Raw genomic sequence first — 10917 nt, forward strand, 5'->3', positions numbered from 1 at the left:
TCTATCCAAGGATTGCTCCAAGACAAAAGCTGCCAAGACAAACAGGTCTGGCTGGCCTTGGCCTCCTTGAGCCACCACTAATCAGCCTTTGAAACACTGGGGCTCTGCCCTTTCCTTCCTGGCGAGAAGAACTGTCATTCCGGTCCAGGCACCCACAGCTGAAATGGAATTCCACCTCCAAAACTCCCCATATGTCCAAGGGTTGCTTTCAGACAGAAGCTGCAAGGACACACAGGTCTGGCTTGCCTTGGCCTCTGGTGGCTGCCTCTCATCTGCCTTCAAAACACTGGGCTTCTGTGGTTTCCTTGCTGTAGAAAAGAACTGACCTTCTTGTCCAGGTGCCCGTGGCCTCAAGCACATGATCACTACACAGGGACAAAGGAGCTCTGTGCTCAGTGGAGTGGAGACTGAGGACAGCGGAGGAGAGTCCTGGGAGGGCTTGAAGGGTGGTTTCAGAGATGGTGGATCCTTTTGACACAGTAGAGAACAGCCGGCAAAAGAAAGAATTAATGCAAAGGGCAGCTGGGGAGGTCCAAACTGGACACGAGGAGAAAGGAATTTCTCTCCCCGGGCAGTGCAGTGGTGCAACGTGTCCCCCAGAAGGAGTCTGGAGCAGCCCAAGGCTCTGTGTGCCCAGGCAGAGGCAGGCAGGACGCAGAGCTGCCAGCAAAGGAAGGGGCCAGCCAGGTGGGGCAGCCGGGGGGATGAGGACAGCCTGCAGGGACAGAGGCGCAGGGCAGGGACACGGTGGGACAGCCTGGGCCGGAGAGGGCAGAGGGGTGTGCAGAAGCTGAAAGGCCCTGACAGAGGCAACTTCTGCAGCACTTTGGCCAGGGCTGCTGGCCCTGGCCCTGAGGCCAGTTGGGAGACAAGTGACCCCTGCAGCCCTGGGGCCTCATTGCCTCTTTTTTCCTGCTCAGCAGCATGGCAGGGGCCACCCCATGGTCCTGCCCTTGGCATTGCACATGCCCACATCCCAGTGCCCCGGGAAGAGTCCCGAGCACTGAGGGAGGGACAGGATCTGCCTTTCCGGCGGCTGGGGCACTGCCTGCAGCCAGCCCGGGCACAGCACAGAGGCACAGAGGGGTTCCATCCGTTAGGGCTGGGAAGATGCTGAGAAGTGACCGGGGGAGAATCATTCCCAGCCCTTGACACAGGAAGCCTCTGGCTGCAGGACAGTGCAGCTGCAGTTCCTGGAGTGATCTCCTCAAGCTGGAACATGCCACTGACTGTGGATTCAGGAAGTACATTCTCTGAGTATCTCTGGTGTAGAACATGAGGACATGCTCAGGCCTTCAGCTCAGTCCAGTAGTATTTCCAACACAATCCTTTCTATAGGGATGAAATTTCCTGAGACTGTTTTCAGTCTCCTACTCTTGGGGAATGGGAGGGGGGAAGTGATAAAGGCATTCATCATTTTTAAGAGTCCCTAAGGCATCGGAACTGTAACTTGAGTGCTCTGCAGGAGTTTCCTAAAGTGCTTTCAAGACACTCCTCTGCCCATGCACCCCACCGGCATCACCTTTGCTGGACCCACCGGGCTCAGTCTGAGCTGTCCTTTCTCCCAGCTGCAAACAGAACCTGTCCCCAGCCAGTGCCCTGCACACAGGCAGGTTTCTGTAGGGCCAAGGAGAGTGCACAGAGATATGGGGTCTGTGAGTGCTGGCAGGAAGAGGTCAGGCACAGGGAAACACCTCCGGGAGGAAGATCTTCAGCAAGCAGAGAGAAGATCAGGCAATGAGAGAAAACAAAAGGCAGAAATGTTGTGGCAGGGAGAGCTTAGAGACCTCCACAGGATGCCCTCGAGTGCAGCCCCTCCCTCTGAACAAGCCCCCTCCCCTCCTCTCTCCCTCAGCCAAGCCTCTGCCCTCAGGGCCGGGGGTCCAAGGCGTGAAGCCCCTCCTGGGCAGGCAGAGCTGCAGCAGAGCCGTGGGGCAGCTCTGCAGCCCCGGGCCCGGTTCCCTCTGCAGAGCACAGGGCTGGGAGCAGCTGCCCGGCCCTGGGGACTCTGGGAGGGGGCACAGCTGGCTCAGGGTGACGCTGGCCCCAGAGCCCGGCTGTGGGCAATGCAGCCAGGGAAGGAGCTCCATCTCCCTACATCCAATGCCATCATTAGGACACTTGGCTTTCTTCTTGAGGATTCCCCCTAAGCTCTGAGCTTGCCTCCAGGGCGCAAACAGGTCGTGTAGCATCTTGGTGTTACCTGAAAGCCCCACAGTGAGACACAAAAGTTTTATGATGGAGAAAGGGCTGTTGGGTTGGTGAAACGAGCCATGTGTGTATTTGGCTACCAGTGTGGGGCTGAGAGCTCGAGAAGGGGATGGACATTTGATGGGCTGTGGTGGATCGATCTGCTCTCAGCAGCATTGGGATGGTTTTTAAGGGAAATATGGGAGGGTGATTATCCTCTGAGGAGGGTGAAAGGCCAGAGGATCTTGGAACAGGACAGAGTGACAGACCAGCTCCCCTCACTCTCCACTCACCACCTTGCCTCACAGAACTCGCTCTATTCTCCCCGAGGGCAGCAGAAATGCTGAGTGTTTCTGACATCCAAAAACAGTCAGCAGGGGAGATGAAGAGGAGCTATAAAAACCTCTAGAACACTTTAACAGCTTTTGCCATTCCTGTTCTTGGGCCCTGGGAGTGCCCTTGTGTTAGCTGGGCTTTCAAAGTGGAACACCAGGACAGGTCCCTGTCCCCCTCCCACTTCTGCACAGCAAGGCTGAATTATAAAAACCCCCGGAGCAACTGCCCTGAAACTCATGTCACACTCAGCCAGCACCAACCAGGGCTGCGGCTGGAGCTGAAGGAAGATCTGCTAGAAAAACAGAAGGGTGTTGTCGGTGATCGAACACGGACTTGGCCGGCTGCATGCAAAGCCAAATTCTATCGCACAAGTCCCATCTTTATATACTGTTCAAACCAGCAGTTCAGCAGCTACAAACTTCAGCTGCTAAGGTTCTATGTTTTACATCTCCAAGGGCTACAGATTACCATCTCCTCGCCAATCTCCCATTAACTATCCTACTCTTTGTCTCGCCTCTTGCTCTTTGTCTCGCCTCCTGCCAGACACGGCCCCGGCCCGCCCCGTCTCTCGCAAGGCCCCACGCCAGCCAAAGCCCTTCTCTGTGGCCACACTCTGAATCCCCATAAGGTGTCAGTGTGTGACAGGAGAAGGATTTGTGGGGCATGTCTTTGATTTTGCTGAGAGACGTTTCCCTTAAGCTGTCACTGACTTCTCCATGAACAGGTCCCCATGGCCAGACACGGCGAGTGTCCAACAGCAGCTCCATCAGCCCCTTCCTCCTGCTGGCATTGGCAGACACGCGGCAGCTGCAGCTCCTGCACTTCTGCCTCTTCCTGGGCATCTCCCTGGCTGCCCTCCTGGGCAGCGGCCTCATCATCAGCGCCGGAGCCTGCGGCCAGCACCTGCACAGCCCCATGTTCTTCTTCCTGCTCAGCCTGGCCCTCACCGACCTGGGCTCCATCTGCACCACTGTCCCCAAGGCCATGCACAATTCCCTTTTGGGACACCAGAACCACCTCCTAGGCAGGAGGTGCTGCACAGCCTCTTTCTCTTTCTCTTTTTCATTTCAGCAGAGTTTTCCCTCCTCGCTGTCGAGTGCTACGAGCGCTACGTGTCCATCTGCAAAGCCCTGCACTACGGGACCCTCCTGGGCAGCAGAGCTTGTGCCCACATGGCAGCAGCTGCCTGGGCCAGTGCCTTTCTCTACGCTCTCCTGCACACGGCCAATACATTTTCCCTGCCCCTGGGCCAGGGCAATGCCCTGGGCCAGTTCTTCTGTGAAATCCCACACATCCTCAAGCTCTCCTGCTCACACTGCCACCTCAGGGAGCTCGGGCTTGTTGTGTTTTCCATCTGTTTAACTTTTGGTTCTTTTGTGTTCATTGTTTTCTCCTATGTGCAGATCTTCAGGGCTGTGCTGAGGATCCCCTCTGAGCAGGGATGGCACAAAGCCTTTTCCACGTGCCTCCCTCACCTGGCCGTGGTCTCCCTGTTCCTCAGCACTGGCTTTGTTGCCTGCCTGAAGCCCCCCTCCATCTCCTCCCCATCCCTGGACCTGGCACTGCCAGTTCTGTACTCGGTGGCACCTCCAGCCCTGAAGCCCCTCATCTACAGCCTGAGGAACCAGGAGCTCAGGGACGCCCTGAGGAAAGTGATGACTGGATGCTTTCCAGAAGCAAAAACCTGCCTGTTTTCAGCTCCATAGGCTAAAGTGTAATCATTAGAGGCCCAGCCTGCCTTCTCAGGTTGTTTTGGTGGTGGTGGTTTTGGTGGCTTTTTTTTCTTCTCATATGTTAAGGTTGTATCCAAAAGATTTTGTTATGCATCTTATTCACTGTTTACGGGCTGAATGTGACTGTTGGCAGGGACTGTGTCAATAAGGAGTCTGCTCTGTGGGTATTCACATTAAATAAAGGACCCATCAGCAAGGTGTCTGTTTGAGATCCTTTGGTTAAGTCCATCCCTGGAGCTGGAGGGCAGGGCCAGTGTTGCAGGCATTGGGGGGGAAGAGTCCCAGCAGAGCAGCACAGCCAGGGAGCAGCAGAGCTTGGTCTTTTCAGAGCTCCTCTCTTATTACTTCCACTCTCTCCTTTGGAGCCGCTGTGATGGTGTAAGGCCAACAGCTCTGTCCGGGTGGTGCGAGTCCTGCTGCGTGTCACAGGCAGGGACAGGCCATGGGCACTGCTGGGACACAGCTGGGCTCCGCCACAGCAGTTCCATCAGCAAAGGGCATCTCCTGAAGGCACTGCAGGAAGGCTTTGCTCTCCCTCCACAGTCACTGTCAGGAACAGGCCCAAGGACCAGACTCTAAAGAGGCTGCCTGTGTTCCTTGTTCTCCCAGGGCTCAGTGGGATGAGATCAGGGTCCCAGTGTGGCCTTCAAGAGACTGGGGTGTGCTTCAGGTTTTGCTTGTTGGTGGCCAGTGCCCACCAGATGGTGAATGGTCTGTGATGAACCTTCCTGGGGCTCTGCAGCTTGTGCCAGGGCTGATGGCAGGGGAATGTTCTTCTGGAGGGACTTGGGAGCTGCCAGCAGAACACGGGGGACCTGCAGGGACAGTGTGTGCCAGGGATCAGCAGTGAGTGGAGCTCACTGGGCACAGGCCTGTCCAGGGTGGGCTCACCCACAGATAAAGGACTGAATGTTTCCTGTGACCCATGAGAGCTCTGCAGCCCAGGGGACACAGCAGGTACAGGGAAAGGAGTCTGAGCAGTGACTCGTCTGACCCTCGGGGAACTTGCAGAGGAGGATCCAGGGCAGCCCCAGCCCATGTGCCCGCCCTGGAACAAGGCAGGCACCTCTGAGCACCCTCCATGGCCACAGCAGAGCCTGTGTGGGAGGGGGTCAGTGCAGGGAGCACCATCAGCTGCAGAGCTCTGTCTCCCAGCTTGAGCAGCACAGCCCAGCAGAGGCAGCCCATGGCCCTGGGAAGCACAGCCCCCATGCTCTGCAGAGCAGCACCCCCAGCTCGGGGGCTCTGGGCAGCAGGGCAGAGGCTACAGCAATGGCTGCTCAGGCCAGCACAGACATGTTCCCCTGGAAAAGGCTCTGTGGGGAGCTGGCATGGGCCAGGAGAAGAGCAGGAGCTCGTGTGTGTGCAGAGGAGCCCTGGCAAGAGGCTGCCCTGTGCCTGGGATGGCAGCAGGAGCAGCCTGAGGAGCCCCGGAGCCAACTCTCTGCTGCTGTGCTGGGCAGCGGGGCCCTGGGGCTGCACGAGCTGCCCGAGCTGAGGATCTCCTGAGCATCCCAGACACAGAGTCACTGTCCCGGACCTGCACTGCCTCCAGTTCCTGCTGCAGGGCCAGACAGGACTGGGCTTCTTTGCAGGGCTGGGGCCGGGGCAGGGAGAGGAAAACAATGGACCCTTGATTGTAGGAGTCCCCACAGTGTCACAATGCTCTCCATGGTTCCACGAGGCCTTGCAGTGTCACGCTGGCCCCTTGGTTCCTTTGGGCCCCACGGTGTCACTATGGCGCCCTTGGTTACACGAGGCCCCGCGGTGTCGCAAGGCCCCTTTGGTTCTCCCAGGGCCCTCAGTGTCTGTTTTGCCAGTGGGCAGGGTCAGCACCAAAGACACAGACACCAAGTTCAGGAATAGTGGAATTTATTATAATGCAAAACTGCAAAGAATCACAAAAGGAGAAGCCCAGCAAAGCACCCAATCATCACTACCCAAGATTGTGTACAGTAATCAAGAAAGAGACAGCACCAGTCACCCTCAGACCTTGCCATCATCCACATCCTCACATCAGCTGGGGGAAGCTGTCCCAGCCAAGGACTGGAGAGCCATTCCCAGACCCTGGGAATTCCTGCAGGTACATCCACCTTTGCGGGCACCGAGGCTTCAACCTCGCTGTGAGAGGGCCCAGCTTTGACAGCGTTGAACAAACAAGCTGACATCACTTCTAGTGTGGGAACATCTGGTCTCATTCTCCTCTTTGGTTTCTCCCAAAGCCTGGCCGGGGCTCAAGGAGGAACCGAGGGAGTTTGATCCTAAACCCCCAAACAAGGCCAGATGGGGCCCTGTCCAGTTTCTAAATACAGAAAGGTAAATCCGTGTTTCACCAATGAACATAGAGCATATTGCTAATAATGCTCTGTTAATGAGCAGATAGAAATAGAACATTTGGTTGGAAGGTTCATGTAGATGTCAACTTTAGCTCAGAGCCTGTTGTTCAGGCCTCAGTCAGGGCCTGTTGTTCAGGCCTCAGTACTTCAATCAGTCCTTTGACCTAGAGACGAACTACAACCTTCACAACAATCCTTTTGATACTACAATCTTTTAGATTTAAGCATTTGAATTACTTTGTTGACAAGCCAAAATATCATACGGGAAGTGCTTTAAGGATATCTTTTCACAATCTTCATAGGAACGCTTAACCCAGCCATGATTAAAGAGCTGTACGTGACTTTGATTCCATTTCCCTTTATACTGGGTGCAACTGAACAGTTCACAGTGTGGGTGCATACAACCTATTCCAGGAGACAACATCCATCCACAGACACTTTTTCCTACATATATTCCTCTTTATCCGATTTAGGCAAGAAATGCCTTTTCTACGAAAATGCAGCGGTCAGGGATCGCCACCCTCGGTCTAGAACCCTGTTTTTATCATGAACTGTGCTCAAGTTTCTAACCCACCGTTTGGGTTGGGCCAGATGGGCCAGCCAAGGCCAGTCATCGAATCCTTCTGGACTTCCACGCACCCAGCAATTACTGAGGTTAAATGAGTTCCCTATCTCTGCTCCTACTGTTAGAAATCTGTTTTCCCAACCAGTGCTCTGATTACAATGACAACATTAAACCAACAAGATCAACCATAGTTTCACTGTTAAGCGGTCCCTTTCTGTCTGCAGAAGTCACTCAGTGGCACATCAGTCTTCACATCGAGCGCCGTGGATCAGAGCACTTTCCAAAGGGACCATTGGGGCAAAGAGGGAGATTTGGTCTGGCAGGCTCTGCAAAACAATATCCTGTAACATCTCTTTGTTCTCACATAGAACACTTGGCTGCAGGGACATGTTCCCATCTTTCTCACCCAGGTTTCAGGATTCAAACAGTGTTGTCTTTGCCTACAGCTCTTCCTTCAGCTGGCTCGGGTGGGCCATTTGGCCTCTGGACCCACACTCTGGCTCCATGATTAGGACTGCTGGATCCAAGCCCTTTATCTCCATGAACAGTAGTGATGTGAGGTGGATGTTCTTTTTTCATGGTTGTTTTAAAAACTGGCAATATCAATAATTGTGCTACCCTGCCGTGGGGTTGAAAAATCCAGTGTTGTTCACTGTTGTTTAACAGAACTACTTTAATTTCTCCTTGATAATCTGCACCAAGCACTCCTCCCACCATATGAACACTTGTCAAGGCCAAGCTTGAGTGAGCAGTTATCAAACCAGTGTCCCGGAGGAATCTGAATTCCTGTGCCGGTATTGATAACTCTCATTTGCTTCTGATTTATCCTAATTAATTCTAATGCGTAAAGGTCCAGCCCTGCAGCCTCTGGGATGGCCCTGTCAGGGGCCATCACCCCCAGAACAATTTCCCAGGAAGTCAGAGTGTCACTGTCCGTGGTTGTATTTGCAAATTGGGTGCAGCCACGCGCATCGAGGCGGTTTCCATTTCCCCAGTGGGCCCATTGTTAAGGATATGGAGCACATCTGTGAGGTGGGTTTTTCATTGCAACAGCTTCCCATCTCCTACATTTTTCAACTGCTCTTTTAACAACCCCTTCATCTGTTCAATCAATTCTGCAGCTTGTGGATAGTCTGGTATATGAAAAACCCAGCAGTCTTACTCACTTTATTTTGCACAGGAACAGACAAAGCATTCCACGTCCTGGCATCAGCAAACCCTATCAAAACAGCCAGTTTCATCCCTTCCTCCTTCATCTCTTGTATACAATCTCACACAGTTTCCCAGCAATGTTGGGGTCCTGGCCAATCATTTTCTGTAGAGTACTTAGTCTTATATCCCTGAGCAGCCAAAGCTAACAAATTGGTATTTGGAGCATTATTTCACAATGTCATTATATACATGTGAAAACATAAACATACAATTTTTATTATATTATATACATGTAGATAATTCTTTTTATTTTTATTCTTGTTGTTATTATTATTATTTCCTTTGCTCAAACAAATCCAAGCTCAAGATTAAAAACTTCTTCTGTGGCTCCATGTGGGAGCGTTTCAACAACAAGCGTTCCTTCTGTTGGTGCTGTTTCCGAGATGCTGTTAACAAAATTCACCCTCATCTTCCCAAACCCACAAGTTCTTTTCCTTTTTCCATATGCAATTTTTGGATGCATTCTAATACATCCAGTGCTTCAGCTTCTTTCAGTTGACGTCCTCATTGCTCGCACGGTGCTCCGACCTCAGCCCACGCCACAGCCAGCAAACCCTCGGGAAGGTCTTCCCATCCGGGAATTTTGGATGGCACTGATTCCTTACACTTTCATTTAAAAAGCAGCATTTTGTTGGGATCCAGCCAGACCATACCAAATTTGTTTTACCAGTGGGCAGGGTCAGCACCAGACACAGACACCAACTCAAGGAATCAGCGTCATTTACTGTAGTTCAAAGCAGCAGAGAATCACAAAAGGAGAAGCTCAGCAATGCACCCAATCATCACTGCCAAAGATTGCCCGTAGTGATTAAGAAAGAGACAGCCCCAGTTCCCCTCAGACTTTACCATCGCCCACATGCACACATCAGCTGGGGGAAGCTGTCCCAGCCAAGGACTGGAGAGCCATTCACGGACACTGGGAATTCCTGCAGCTGCCTCCAGCCACAGCTGAGGCTCCAACCCCGCTGGGAGAGGGCCCGGCTTTGATAGTGTTGAACTGACAAACCGACAGCACTTCTAGTGTGGGAATATCTGGTTTCATTCTCCTGATTGGTTTCTCCCCAAGCCTGGCCAGGGCTCAAGGAGGAAGCAAGGGAGTTGACTTTGACCATACAGCCCCAAACAAGGCCAGATGTCAGATTTCATGGCCTTGTCCAGCTTCCAAATACAGAAAGGTCAATCCATGTTTCACTAATGGGTGGATACATCTATCAGAGCGCTAATGACCATGCACATTTCATTAATGAGCAAGTTCAAAGAGAACCTTTGCTGGGAAGGTTCTGATGGTGCCCCAAGCCCCGGGACTGGAGGGGCCCCTTGGCTGCGGGGCTGGCAGGGAGCTGCCCCTTGTTCTCACTCTGCCTCACGCAAAGCTGGGCCGCTCACAAGTGGGGCAGCACAGCAAACAGGCAGCCTGCGAGTCTCTTCCATCCTCGTCTCTTGGGATTTTTCACCTTTGAGCTTAAGGTCTACAAAGGCAACTGCTTTTGGTCCCGCTGTGTATCGCCACGTTAAGCAATGCTGCTCAATCCGTCTGTAGCACAGCAGCAGGGGAAAGGCCTCAGCCCTTCAGTGTCAGGAGCTGCCGGGCTCTGCCTGAGCAGCTCAGCCAGCAGGAAGGGAGCTGCTCCACACGGGAACGAGGAGCAAAGGACTGCAGCACCTCCTTCTTGGGCAGAGCCCAGATTCGGTGGGGCAATAACAGAGTTATTCTCGTGCACTGGTGCATCAGCACTGCAGCTGCTGTGCCCGCAAGCACATGGTTCGAGATCTGCAAAAGAATTCTGCAACTCTTGACTGGGTCAGGATGTCACCAGTGCTGAACTCCACTTTAGTCCAAAGCAACCAGTTTACACCTCTGCTGGTGTCTGCTAGGTTTTTTTCTTCAGGGTATCCAGACAAAAGGAAACAGAGGAGGAGGCTACATTTTCGTTGTTGAGCAGAAATGTATCTCATTTTGCTGTACAATCCTTTTTTAAAACGTGTTATCTCTTTTAAAAAAAAAAGAAAAAAGAAAAAACAGAAAAAATATGAAAGAGGAAAAAACCAAATGTGTAGTGAAAAATCTTTTGTAACTTTGGTTTAAGTGGTAACTGATCCTTTTAAAAAGAGAACTAAGTTATTTACTTTGCAAATGTGCTGATGGCATGGATCCATCTCACTGACCTCAGCAGCCTTTTTTTAAAGGTTTTGGGGTTTGTTGCCAATATTAAGTTATTTTAAATTGTGGTTGAAGCAATAGGAAATTGAAATATGGATTGTGCATGACCGTGTCTTGAGTGTAAAAATATTGCAGTTTGAAACTTGGACCTAAAGTATTGCAAATCAAAGTTATAAATACCAATGGATTGTGTGACAGCAACAATTTCCTATAGGATGTGCAGCATCAGAAAGACTTCATCAGTGTGGCTGTGGGTGCTTTTAGCTTTGTCCTGTGCCACTCTATGATGACATGAAACAGGACTTAACCTGCCACCAGCCCAGGCCACCCTTTGCCACCCCAGCTCCTTGGACCTTGTGTCCACACAAGCAGACACAAAGTGTT

General features: G+C 52.3%; 1 pseudogene across 1 annotated transcript; it reads left to right on the top strand.

Annotated features, from left to right (window-relative positions):
* Nucleotides 1-2273: 2273 nt before the first annotated feature.
* LOC309583713 (olfactory receptor 14C36-like) lies at nt 2274-4232 on the top strand (annotated as a pseudogene). The gene is made up of 2 exons: nt 2274-2295; nt 3251-4232. The product of its transcript is annotated as an olfactory receptor 14C36-like (transcript).
* The last annotated feature ends 6685 nt before the right edge of the window (nt 4233-10917 follow it).

This window comes from Coloeus monedula (genome assembly GCF_965178545.1).
Source record: "Coloeus monedula genome assembly, chromosome: 32".
NCBI classification, from domain to species: Eukaryota; Metazoa; Chordata; class Aves; order Passeriformes; family Corvidae; genus Coloeus; species Coloeus monedula.